Here is a 13,670-nt window from a genome sequence, read left to right as displayed (position 1 = left end):
ATTTGGAAATGAGACTTGGGAGAATGAACCTCCTTTGCTCACCAAAGAACTGGATGACTTGTCTAGGCAGAAATTACCTCAAAAGAGACAAGATCCTGGGAAGTTTTCAATACCTTGTACCATAGGCACCATGACCTTCAAGAAGGCTTTGTGTGACTTAGGGTCAAGTGTAAACCTCATGCCTCTCTCTGTAATGGAGAAGCTAGGGATCTTTGAGGTGCAAGCTGCAAGAATCTCATTAGAGATGGCAGACAACTCAAGAAAACAAGCTCATGGACTTGTAGAGGATGTTTTGGTGAAGATTGAAGACCATTACATCCCTGCTGATTTCATAGTCCTAGAGACTGGGAAGTGCATGGATGAAACCATCATCCTTGGCAGACCCTTCCTAGCCACAGCAAAGGCTGTGATTGATGTTGATAGAGGCGAACTGATCATTCAAGTGAATGAAGAATCCTTTGTGTTTAAGGCTCAAGGATATCCCTCTGTCACCAAGGAGAGGAAGCTTGAAGAGCTTCTCTCAAATCAGAGTCAAACAGAGCCCCCACAGTCAAACTTTAAGTTTGGTGTTGGGAGGCCACAACCAAACTCTAAGTTCGGTGTTGAACCCCCACATTCAAACTCTAAGTTTGGTGTTGGGAGGTTCCAACATTGCTCTGAGAAAATGTGAGGCTCCATGAGAGCCATCTGTCAAGCTACTGACATTAAAGAAGCGCTTGTTGGGAGGTAACCCAATGTTATATTTTATCTATTTTCTTTTGTTATTTTATGTTTTTTGTAGGTTGATGATTATGAGAAGTCACAAAATCAATTGAAAAAGCAAAAACAGAATGAAAAACAGGAAGAAAAATAGCACACCCTGGAGGAAGAACTTACTGGCGTTTAAACGCCAGTAAGGCTAGCAGTTGGGCGTTTAACGCCCAGTCTGGCACCATTCTGGGTGTTTAACGCCAGAAAGGGGCACCAGACTGGCGTTAAACGCCAGAAAAGGACAAGAACCTGGCGTTAAACGCCAGAAATGGGCACCAGCCCGGCGTTTAACGCCAGAATTGGCTCAAAACGTGATTTTGCTTGCCATTTGGTGCAGGGATGACTTTTCCTTGACACCACAGGATCTGTGGACCCCACAGGATCCCCACCAACCCCACCACTCTCTCTCTTCTTCACTCATTCACCAATCACCTCAATACCTCTTCCCCAAAAAACCCTTCACCTATCAAATCCCTTCTTTCTCTTCACCACTCACATCCATCCTTCATAAAACCCCACCTACCTCACCATTCAAATTCAAACCACTTTCCCACCCAAACCCACCCTCACTTGACCGAACCTTACCCTCCCCCCTCCCCTATATAAACCCTTCTTCACCCCTTCATTTTCACACAACCTAAACACCCCTTCTCCCCCTCTTTGGCCGAACACAAAAGCCATTCCCTTCTTCCTCATTTCTTCTTCTTCTACTCTCTTCTTTCTTCTTTTGCTCGAGGACGAGCAAACCTTTTAAGTTTGGTGTGGTAAAAGCGTTGCTTTTTCATTTTTCCATAACCATTTATGGCATCCAAGGCCGGAGAAACCTCTAGAAAGAGGAAAGGGAAGGCAAAAGCTTCTACCTCCGAGTCATGGGAGATGGAAAGATTCATCTCAAGGGTGCATCAAGACCACTTCTATGAAGTTGTGGCCTTGAATAAGGTGATCCCCGAGGTCCCTTTTTCACTCAAAAAGAGTGAATATTCGGAGATCCGACATGAGATCCGAAGAAGAGGTTGGGAAGTCCTTACCAACCCCATTCAACAAGTCAGAATCTTGATGGTTCAAGAGTTCTATGCCAATGCATGGATCACCAAGAACCATGATCAAAGTATGAACCCGGATCCAAAGAATTATCTTACTATGGTTCGGGGGAAATACTTGGATTTTAGTCCGGAAAATGTAAGGTTGGCATTCAACTTGCCTATGATGCAAGGAGATGAACATCCTTACACTAGAAGGGTCAACTTTGATCAAAGGTTGGACCAAGTCCTCATAGTCATATGTGAAGAGGGCGCCCAATGGAAGAGAGATTCAAGAGGGAAGCCGGTTCAATTGAGAAGGCATGACCTCAAACCCGTGGCTAGAGGATGGTTGGAGTTTATCCAACGCTCAATCATTCCCACTAGCAACCGGTCCGAAGTTACTCTAGACCGGGCCATCATGATTCATAGCATCATGATTGGAGAAGAAGTGGAAGTTCATGAGGTTATAGCCCAAGAACTCTATAAGGTGGCGGACAAGTCCTCTACCTTGGCAAGGTTAGCCTTCCCTCATCTCATTTGTCACCTCTGTTATTCAGTTGGAGCTGACATAGAGGGAGACACCCCTATTGATGAGGACAAGCCCATTACTAAGAAGAAGATGGAGCACACAAGAGACCCCTCTCATCATGAGATCCCTGAGATGCCTCAAGGGATGCACTTTCCTCCACAAAACTATTGGGAGCAACTGAACACCTCCCTAGGAGAATTGAGTTCCAACATGAGACAACTAAGGGTGGAGCACCAAGAACATTCCATCCTCCTCCATGAAATTAGAGAAGATCAAAGAATCATGAGAGAGGAGCAACAAAGACAAGGAAGAGACATTGAGGAGCTCAAGCACTCCATAGGATCCTCAAGAGGAAGAAAGAGCCGCCATCACTAAGGTGGACCCGTTCTTTAATCTCCTTGTTCTTTATTTCCTGTTTTTCGAAAATTAATGCTTATGTTTGTCCATGTTTGTGTCTTGTGATCATTAGTGTCTTAGTGTCTATGCCTTAAGGTTATGAATATCCTATGAATCCATCACCTTTCTTGAATGAAAAAAAAATGTGTTCTTAATTGAAAAAGAAAAGAATTGCATGAATTTTGAATTTTATAGCAGTTTAATTATTTTGATGTGGTGGCATTACTTTTGTCTTCTGAATGTATGCTTAAACAGTGCATATGTCTTTTGAATTTGTGGTTCATGAATGTTGGCTCTTGAAAGAATGATGAAAAAGGAGACATGTTACTGAGGATCTGAAAAATCATTAAAAATGATTCTTGAAGCAAGAAAAAGCAGTGAATACAAAAAAAAAAGGCGAAAAAAAAACGAAAAAAAAAAGAAAGAGAAAAAGAAAGAAAAAGAAAGAATAAAGTTGTGATCCAAGGCAAAAAGAGTGTGCTTAAGAACCCTGGACACCTCTAATTGGGGACTCTAGCAAAGCTGAGTCACAATCTGAAAAGGTTCACCCAATTATGTGTCTGTGGCATGTATGTATCCGGTGGTAATACTGAAAGACAGAGTGCTTTGGGCCACGGCCAAGACTCATAAAGTAGTTGTGTTCAAGAATCATCATACTTAACTAGGAGAATCAATAACACTATCTGGATTCTGAGTTCCTAAAGAAGCCAATCATTCTGAGTTGCAAAGGATAGAGTGAGATGCCAAAACTGTTCAGTGGCAAAAAGCTAAAGGCCCCGCTCATCTAATTAATACTGATCTTCATAGATGTTTTTGGAATTCATTGCATATTCTCTTCTTTTTATCTTATTTGATTTTTAGTTGCTTGGGGACAAGCAACAATTTAAGTTTGGTGTTGTGATGAGCGGATAATTTGTACGCTTTTTGGCATTGTTTTTAGTATGTTTTTAGTATATTTGGTTTAGTTTTTAGTATATTTTTATTAGTTTTTAGTTAAAATTCACTTTTCTGGACTTTACTATGAGTTTGTGTGTTTTTCTGTGATTTCAGGTATTTTCTGGCTGAAATTGAGGGACCTGAGCAAAAATCTGATCCAGAGACTGAAAAGGACTGCAGATGCTGTTGGATTCTGAGCTCCCTGCACTCGAAGTGGATTTTCTGGAGCTACAGAAGCCCAATTGGCGCGCTCTCAACGGCGTTGGAACGTATACATCCTGGGCTTTCCAGCAATATATGATAGTCTATACTTTGCCCAAGATTTGATGGCCCAAACCGGCGTTCAAAGTCACCCTCAGGAATTCCAGCGTTAAACGCCGGAACTGGCACCCAAATGGGAGTTAAACGCCCAAACTGGCATAAAAGCTGGCGTTTAACTCCAAGAAGAGTCTCTACACGAAATTGCTTCATTGCTCAGCCCACGCACACACCAAGTGGGCCCGGAAGTGGATTTTTATGTCATTTACTCATCTCTGTACACCCGAGGCTACTAGTTTTCTATAAGTAGGACCTTTTACTATTGTATTGAGATATATCGGGGTAGCTATCTTCATTTTATGCTATCTTAGATCATTGGGAGGCTGGCCATTCGGCCATGCCTAGACCTTGCTCTTATGTATTTTCAACGGTGGAGTTTCTACACACCATAGATTAAGGTGTGGAGCTCTGCTGTACCTCGAGTATTAATGCAATTACTATTGTTCTTCTATTCAATTCCTCTTGTTCTTTGTCCAAGATATCACTTGTTCTTCAACTTGATGAATGTGATGATCCGTGACACTCATCATCATTCTCACCTATGAACGTGTGACTGACAACCACCTCCGTTCTACCTTAGATTGGGTGAATATCTCTTGGATTCCTGATACACGATGCATGGTTGATCGTCTGACAACTGAGTGCTCGCCTGACAAACGAGCCAGCCATTCCGTGAGATCAGAGTCTTCGTGGTATAGGCTAGAACTGATGGCGGCATTCAAGAGAATCCGGAAGGTCTAACCTTGTCTGTGGTATTCTGAGTAGGATTCAATGATTGAATGACTGTGACGTGCTTCAAACTCCTAGCAGGCGGGGCGTTAGTGACAGACGCAAAAGAATCACTGGATTCTATTCCGGCCTGACCGAGAACCGACAGATGATTAGCCTATGCTGTGACAGAGCATAGGAACGTTTTCACTGAGAGGATGGGAGGTAGCCACTGACAACGGTGAAACCCTTGCATAAGCTTGCCATGGAAAGGAGTAAGAAGGATTGGATGAAGACAGTAGGAAAGCAGAGAGACGGAAGGGAAGGCATCTTCATACGCTTATCTGAAGTTCCTACCAATGAATTAAATAAGTACCTCTATCTTTATCTTTATGCTTTATTCGTATATCACTATACCCATTTGAGTCTGCCTGACTAAGATTTACAAGGTGACCATAGCTTGCTTCATACCAACAATCTCCGTGGGATCGACCCTTACTCGCGTAAGGTTTATTACTTGGACGACCCAGTGCACTTGCTGGTTAGTTGTGCAAAGTTGTGTGTATGCCATGGTATTGAGCACCAAGTTCTTGGGGCCATTACTAGGGATTATTTGAGTTGTGAAAAGTAGTGATCACAATTTCGCACACCATGGAGCAAACAATTTTGAGCTGAAACCTCAATTAGTTGCTCTAATGCAATAGAACCGCAAGTTTCATGGACTTTCATCAAAAGATCCCTACCAGTTCTTGACTGAGTTCTTGCAGATCTGTGAGACTGTTAAGACTAATGGAGTAGATCCTGAAGTCTACAGGCTCATGCTTTTCCCTTTTGCTGTAAGAGACAGAGCTAGAACATGGTTGGACTCTCAACCTAAAGATAGCCTGGACTCCTGGGATAAGCTGGTCACAACCTTCTTGGCTAAGTTCTTTCCTCCTCAAAAGCTGAGCAAGCTTAGAGTGGATGTTCAGACCTTCAAACAAAAAGATGGTGAATCCCTCTATGAAGCTTGGGAAAGATACAAGCAGATGACCAAAAGATGTCCTTCTGACATGTTTTCAGAATGGACCATGATAGATATATTCTATTATGGTCTATCTGAGTTCTCTAAGATGTCACTAGACCATTCTGCAGGTAGATCCATTCACCTAAAGAAAACGCCTGCAGAGGCTCAAGAACTTATTGACATGGTTGCAAATAACCAGTTCATGTACACTTCTGAGAGGAATTCCGTGAATAATGAGACGCCTCAAAGGAAGGGAGTTCTTGAAATTGATACTCTAAATACCATATTGGCTCAGAACAAAATGTTGACTCAGCAAGTCAACATGATTTCTCAAAGTCTGAATGGATGGCAAAATGCATCCAACAGTACTAAAGAGGCATCTTCTGAAGAAGAAGCTTATGATCCTGAGAACCCTGCAATAGCAGAGGTAAATTATATGGGTGAACCTTATGGAAACACCTATAATTCTTCATGGAGAAATCATCCAAATTTCTCATGGAAGGATCAACAAAAGCCTCAATAAGGCTTTAATATTGGTGGAAGAAATAGGCTCAGCAATATCAAGCCTTATCCATCATCTTCTCAGCAACAGACAGAGAATTCTGAGCAGAGTACCTCTAACTTAGCAAATTTAGTGTGTGTTTGGATTACAGTTTGCAAACTATAGTTTGTATAAAATTGATTTTGCAAACTTGCTTTTGATGAAAAGTAAGTTTGTGTTAACGTGATTTATGTTTGGCAATCTTTATATCAAAATGGATTATAGTAAAATAAATGTTGTTTGGATTATACTACTCAAAATCACTTTTAGATGAAGAATTACTAAAAGAGACATTAATTTAAATAATTTTTTATATTATTCTATTATTTTACTTTAGATATTTGAATAGAACTTATTAAGAGACATAATAAAATACTAATAAAATACATAAAAAATAATACGAGATATCATAAAAAATTCATATAATAAAAAAAAATTCATATGAACTAGAAAACAATTAAAAATAATAATATACATGAAAAAATAGAACACTAAAAAAATAATATAAAAAATATTTAACATATAAATAAAATAAATACAATAAAAAATAAAAATATGAAAGATAGTATTATACATTTTATAATGTCAAAGAAAAAGAAAATGTTCTATAAATTTTTTAGTACCGTTAGTACTCTTTAATTTAGTATCATTTTAGACTATAAGTTTTTATTATTTATGACTCTTTTGTTACTTATAATTAGTATATAATAAAGATGAAAATAAAGTACAGTAGAAGTACAATAAAAACGAAAAAAAACATGTAAACATCGTATATAATAATTACGATCAATAACATATATTATATAAAAAAAATATAATAAAAAGTAAATAAAATTCATACGAATAAAACCAAATAAAAAATAAAAAAATTTATACACAACATAAATATAGTACAATAAAGAATAGAAAAAATAATTTATATAAATAAAAAATAATAAATTTTTTTATCTGGACCGTGATTGAAATAAATTTGTATGAAAAAAAATTGGAATGAAAAACATACATAAAGAACTATTGTAAAAATTATATGGTTACTTGCATTTTTTTATAGAAGAAAACAAAGGATAAAGTTGGTAGAAAAGGAAAAAAATTCTCATCTAATTTCTTAATGATAACCAAACTTTTCCAACGTGAACGCATAAGCTAGAAATTTTTGCTTATGATAAACGTACGTTTAGAGGTATAAGCACTTCTAGGTTGAGAGTTCTAAAAGATTGCCAAACATAAAAGTGGAACGTTCAAGACGCTCAAACGAGCTTCTCTCTTCCTCAACGTGAACCCCAAACACACCCTTAGTCTCTGATCTGTCTAAGGCCACTTTAAGTTTCATGAGTGAGACAAGGTCCTCCATCAAAAATTTGGAGGCACAAGTGGACCAGCTGAGTAAGAAAGTAACTGAAACTCCTCCTAGTACTCTCCCAAGCAATACTGAAGAGAATCCAAAAAGAGAGTGCAAGGCCATTGATATAATCAACATGGCCAAACCTAGAGAGGAAGGAGAGGACGTGAATCCCAATGAGGAAGACCTCATGGGACGTCTCTCAGGCAAGAAGGAGTCCCCTATTGAGGACCTAAGGAAGCTGAGGCTCATATAGAGACCATAGAGATTCCATTAAACCTCCTTCTGCCATTCATGAGCTCTGAAGACTATTCTTCCTCTGAAGAGGATGAAGATGTAACTGGAGAGCAAGTTGCTCAATATCTAGGAGCTATCATAAAGCTGAATGCCAAGTTGTTTGGTAATGAGACTTGGGACGGTGAACCTCCCTTGCTCATTGGTGAACTAGATACATAGGTTCAGCAAACTCTACCTCAAAAGAAACAAGATCCTGGTAAATTTATAATACCCTGCACTATAGGCACCATGATCTTTGAAAAATCTCTGTGTGACCTGGGGTCAGGTATAAATCTTATGCCACTCTCTGTAATGGAGAAGCTGGTGATCATTGAGGTACAACCTGCCATATTCTCATTACAAATGGTAGACAAGTCAGTAAGACAAGCTTATGGATTAGTAGAGGATGTGTTAGTGAAGGTTAAAGGCCTTTACATCCCTACTGATTTCATAATCTTAGACACTAGGAAGGATGAGGATGAATGCATCATCCTTAAAAGACCCTTCCTAGCCACAGCAGAAGCTGTGATTGATGTTGACAGAGGAGAGCTAGTCCTTCAATTGAATGGGGACTACCTTGTGTTTAAAGCTCAAAGATCTTCTTCTGCAACCATGGAGAGGAAGCATAAAAAGCTTCTCTCAATACAGAGTCAAATAAAGCCCTCACAATCAAACTCTAAGTTTGGTGTTGGGAGGCTACAACCAAACTCTAAGTTTGGTGTTGAACCCCCACATTCAAACTCTAAGTTTGGTGTTGGGAGGTCCCAACAATGCTCTGAACATATGTGAAGCTCCATGAGAGCTCACTGTCAAGCTATTGACATTAAAGAAGCGCTTATTGGGAGGCAACCCAATTTTTATTTATCTAATTTTATTTTATTTTTATTATGTTTTATTAGGTTCATGATCATGTGGAGTCACGAAAAAAATACTGAAATTAAAAACAGAATAAAAAATAGCAGAAGAAAAATCACACCCTGGAGGAAGGACTTACTGGCGTTCAAACGCCAGTAAGGAGCACCTGGCTGGCGTTCAACGCCAGAACAGAGCATGGATCTGGCGTTGAACGCCAGAAACAAGCAGCATCCTGGCGTTTGAATGCCAGGAATATACCCTGGGGAGATCTGGCGCTGAACGCCAGAAACAAGCATGGAACTGGCATTCAACGTGATGAGCGGATAATTTATACGCTTTTTGGCATTGTTTTTAGTATGGTTTTAGTATGTTTTAGTTAGTTTTTATTGTATTTTTATTAGTTTTTAGTTAAAATTCACTTTTCTGGACTTTACTATGAGTTTGTGTGTTTTTCTGTGATTTCAGGTATTTTCTGGCTGAAATTGAGGGACCTGAGCAAAAATTTGATTCAGAGGCTGAAAAGGACTGCAGATGCTGTTGGATTCTGACCTCCCTGCACTCGAAGTGGATTTTCTGGAGCTACAGATACCCAATTGGCGCGCTCCCAACGGCATTGGAAAGTCGACATCCTGGGCTTTCCAGCAATGTATAATAGCCCATACTTTGCCCGAGATTTGATGGCTCAAACCGGCGTTCCAAATCAGCTCAAGAATGCCCGGCGTTAAACGCCGGAACTGGCATAAGAATGGGAGTTAAACGCCCAAACTGGCATAGAAGCTGGCGTTTAACTCCATGAAAAGTCTCTACACATGAAAGCTTCAATGCTCAGCCCAAGCACACACCAAGTGGGCCCGGAAGTGGATTTTTATGTCATTTACTCATTTCTGTAAACCCTAGGCTACTAGTTCTCTACATATAGGACCTTTTACTATTGTATTCTTATCTAGGTAGCTATCTTTAGATCTTTTGATCTTTGGAATCTTTTGATCACTTTAGATCTTAGATCACGTTTTGGGGGCTGGCCTCACGGCCATGCCTAGACCTTGTTCTTATGTATTTTCAACGGTGGAGTTTCTACACACCATAGATTAAGGTGTGGAGCTCTGCTGTACCTCGAGTATTAATGCAATTACTATTGTTATTCTATTCAATTCAGCTTATTCTTGTTCTAAGATATCACTTGTTCCTCAACTTGATGAATGTGATGATCCGTGACACTCATCATCATTCTCACCTATGAACGTGTGCCTGACAACCACCTCCGTTCTACCTTAGATTGAGTGGATATCTCTTGGATCCCTTAATCGGAATCTTCGTGGTATAAGATAGAATTGATGGCGGCATTCAAGAGAATCTGGAAGGTCTAAACCTTGATTGTGGTATTCTGAGTAGGATTCAATGATTGAATGACTATGACGAACTTCAAACTCCTGAAGGCTGGGCGTTAGTGACAGACGCAAAAGAATCAATGGATTCTATTCCAACCTGATTGAGAACCGACAGATGATTAGCCGTGCCGTGACAGGATGCGTTGAACATTTTCACTGAGAGGACGGGACTGTAGCCACTGACAACGGTGATGCCCAACATACAGCTTGCCATGGAAAGGAGTAAGAAGGATTGGATGAAGACAGTAGGAAAGTAGAGAGACAGAAGGGACAAAGCATCTCCATACGCTTATCTGAAATTCTCACCAATGAATTACATAAGTATCTCTATCCTTTATTTTATGCTTTATTCATAAATCACCAATAACCATTTGAATCTGCCTGACTGAGATTTACAAGATGACCATAGCTTGCTTCATACCAACAATCTCCGTGGGATCGACCCTTACTCGCGTAAGGTTTATTACTTGGACGACCAAGTGCACTTGCTGGTTAGTTGTGCGAAGTTGTGAAATTATGTTTAGACCATGGTATTGAGCACCAAGTTTTTGGAGCCATTACCGGGGATTGTTTGAGTTGTGAAAAGTAGAGATCACAATTTCGTGCACCAAGTTTTCGGCGCCGTTGCCGGGGATTGTTTCGAGTATGGACAACTGACGGTTCATCTTGTTGCTTAGATTAGGTATTTTTCAGAGTTCTTAAGAATGAATTCTAGTGTTTCAAGGTGATGTTTTTATCATCACCAAAGCTGATTGATTCTCATCAATTTAGCTCTTGAATGCAATGTCCTGCTGAAGCTTGGCTAGCCATGTCTAATTTCTTTAGACTGAAGCTTTAGACTAACATTGCATGATTCCTGGAATTCTCATTAAGAATTTTGATACCTTTATTTTCTTTTCCACTTAATTTTCGAAAAATCCAAAAAAATTACAAAATCATAAAAACCAAAAATATTCTCATGTTTCTTGTTGAGTCTAGTGTCTCATTTTAAATTTGGTGTCAATTGCATGTTTCTGTTCTTCTTGCATTCATTCATGTGTCTTAAGTGATCTTCAAGATGTTCTTGATGATTTCCTTGCTCTGATCTTTGAATTCTCTTGACTTGAGTGTTTTGTTGTTTCTCATATGCATTCTCATTTGTTAGTGTCAATAGTATACAAACTTCTAAGTTTGGTGTCTTGCATGCATTGTTATTTGATTTTAGTTACATTTTGATTATTAAAAATCCAAAAAATTTTTTATTTGTGTCTTTTCAAGTCAATAATACAGAGAATTGAAGATTCAGAACATACAGTAGAGGAATTACACAGAAAAAGCTGGGCGTTCAAAACGCCCAGTGAAGAAGGGCAAACTGGCATTTAAACGCCAGCCAGGGTGCCTGGCTGGGTGTTTAACGCCCAAAAGGGTAGTGTTTTGGGCGTTAAACGCCAGAATGTGCACCATTCTGGGCGTTTAACGCCAGGATGGCACAAGAGGGAAGATTTTGTTTTTTTTAACTCAATTTTTTTCAAGTTTTCAAATTTTTTTTTTCAAAATCAAATCTTTTTCAAATCATATTTTTTCAATCAAATCTTTTTCAAAATCAATTTCTTTCCATTTTCAAAAATACTTGCTATCAATTAATGATTTGATTCAACATTTCAAGTATGTTTCCTTTTCTGTTGAGAAAGGTTTAATGTTTGAATCATATCTTTCCTTGTTAGCCAAGTCATTAATTTTTAAAATCAAATATTTTTAAATTGTTTTCAAATCATATCTTTTCAATCATATATTTTTCTCACATCTTTTTCAAAATAGTTTTCAATCATATCTTTTTTATTTCTAATTTCAAAATCTTTTTCAAAAATCACTTGATTTCTTTTCCACTCTTGGTTTTCGAAAATCAATTAGTATTTTTCAAAATGTTTTTAAAATCTTTTACTTAATTTTCAAAAATTTCTTCCCCTCTTCTCACATCCTTCTATTTATGGACTAACACTCCTCCTCAATGCACAATTCGAACTCTATCTCTCTTGATAAGTTCGAATTCTTCTACTTCTTCCTTCTATTTTTCTTTTCCTCTGACACCTCAAGGAATCTCTATACTGTGACATAGAGGATTCCATATTTTCTTGTTCTCTTCTCTTTCATATGAGTAGGAGTAAAGACAAAAGCATTTTTGTTGAGGCTGACCCTGAACCTGAAAGGACCTTGAAGCGAAACCTAAGAGAAGCTAAAGCACAACTCTCTGTAGAGGACCTAACAGAAATCTTCAGAACAAGAAGAAGACATGGCAGCCGAAAATAACAACAATGCCAACAATGCAAGGAAGGTGCTGGATGACTTTACTGCACCTACTCCCGACTTCTATGGGAGAAGCATCTCTATCCCTGCCATTGGAGCAAACAACTTTGAGCTTAAGCCTCAATTAGTTTCTCTAATGCAACAGAATTGCAAATTCCATGGACTTCCATTGGAAGATCTTCATCAGTTTTTAGCTGAATTCTTGCAAATCTGTGACACTGTCAAGACCAATGGGGTTGACCCTAAGGTCTACAGACTTATGCTATTCCCTTTTGCTGTAAGAGACAGAGCTAGAATATGGTTGGACTCACAACCTAAAGAAAGCGTGAACTCTTGGGAAAAGCTAGTCAATGCCTTCTTGGCAAAGTTCTTTCCACCTCAAAAATTGAGTAAGCTTAGAGTGGAAGTCCAAACCTTCAGAAAGAAGGAAGGTGAATCCCTCTATGAAGCTTGGGAAAGATACAAACAATTGATCAGAAAGTGTCCCTCTGACATGCTTTCTGAATGGAGCATCATAGGTATATTCTATGATGGTCTGTCTGAACTGTCCAAGATGTCATTAGACAGCTCTGTTGGAGGATCTCTTCATCTGAAGAAGACGCCTACAGAAGCTCAAGAACTCATTGAAATGGTTGCAAATAACCAATTCATGTACACTTCTGAAAGGAATCCTGTGAACAATGGGACAAATCAGAAGAAAGGAGTTCTTGAGATTAATAATCTGAATGCCATATTGGCTCAGAACAAAATATTGACTCAACAAGTCAATATGATTTCTCAAAGTCTGTCTGGAATGCAAGCTGCACCAGGCAGTATTAAGGATGCTTCATCTGAAGAAGAAGCTTATGATCCTGAGAACCCTTCAATGGAAGAAGTGAATTACATGGGAGAACCCTATGGAAACACCTATAATCTTTCATGGAGAAATCATCCAAATCTCTCATGGAAGGATCAACAGAGACCTCAACAAGGTTTCAACAACAATAATGGTGGAAGAAACAGGTTTAGCAATAGCAAGCCTTTTCCATCATCTTCTCAGCAACAGACAGAGAATTCTAAGCAGAACCACTCTGACTTAGCAACCATGGTCTCTGATCTAATCAAAACCACTCAAAGTTTCATGACTGAAACAAGGTTCTCTATTAGGAATTTGGAGGCACAAGTGGGTCAGCTGAGCAAGAAAATTACTGAACTCCCTCCTAGTACTCTTCCAAGCAATATAGAAGAGAATCCAAAAGAAGAATGTAAGGCCATTAACATGACCTACATGGCCAAACTAGGAGAGGAGGAAGAGGCAGTGAACGCCACTGAGGAAGAACTCAA

The 13,670-nt window shown here is 39.0% G+C and overlaps 1 non-coding gene across 1 annotated transcript; it reads right to left on the bottom strand.

Annotated features, from left to right (window-relative positions):
• Positions 1-5,609: 5,609 nt before the first annotated feature.
• On the bottom strand, positions 5,610-5,713 carry LOC130971057 (small nucleolar RNA R71). Its single transcript, XR_009082292.1, has one exon. It is a non-coding gene; the product is annotated as a small nucleolar RNA R71 (small nucleolar RNA).
• Between the last annotated feature and the right edge of the window lie 7,957 nt (positions 5,714-13,670).

This window comes from Arachis stenosperma, chromosome 3 (assembly GCF_014773155.1).
Source record: "Arachis stenosperma cultivar V10309 chromosome 3, arast.V10309.gnm1.PFL2, whole genome shotgun sequence".
NCBI lineage: Eukaryota > Viridiplantae > Streptophyta > Magnoliopsida > Fabales > Fabaceae > Arachis > Arachis stenosperma.
Note: the sequence above shows the minus strand (reverse complement) of the source record. Positions and strands in the feature narration are given on the sequence as shown.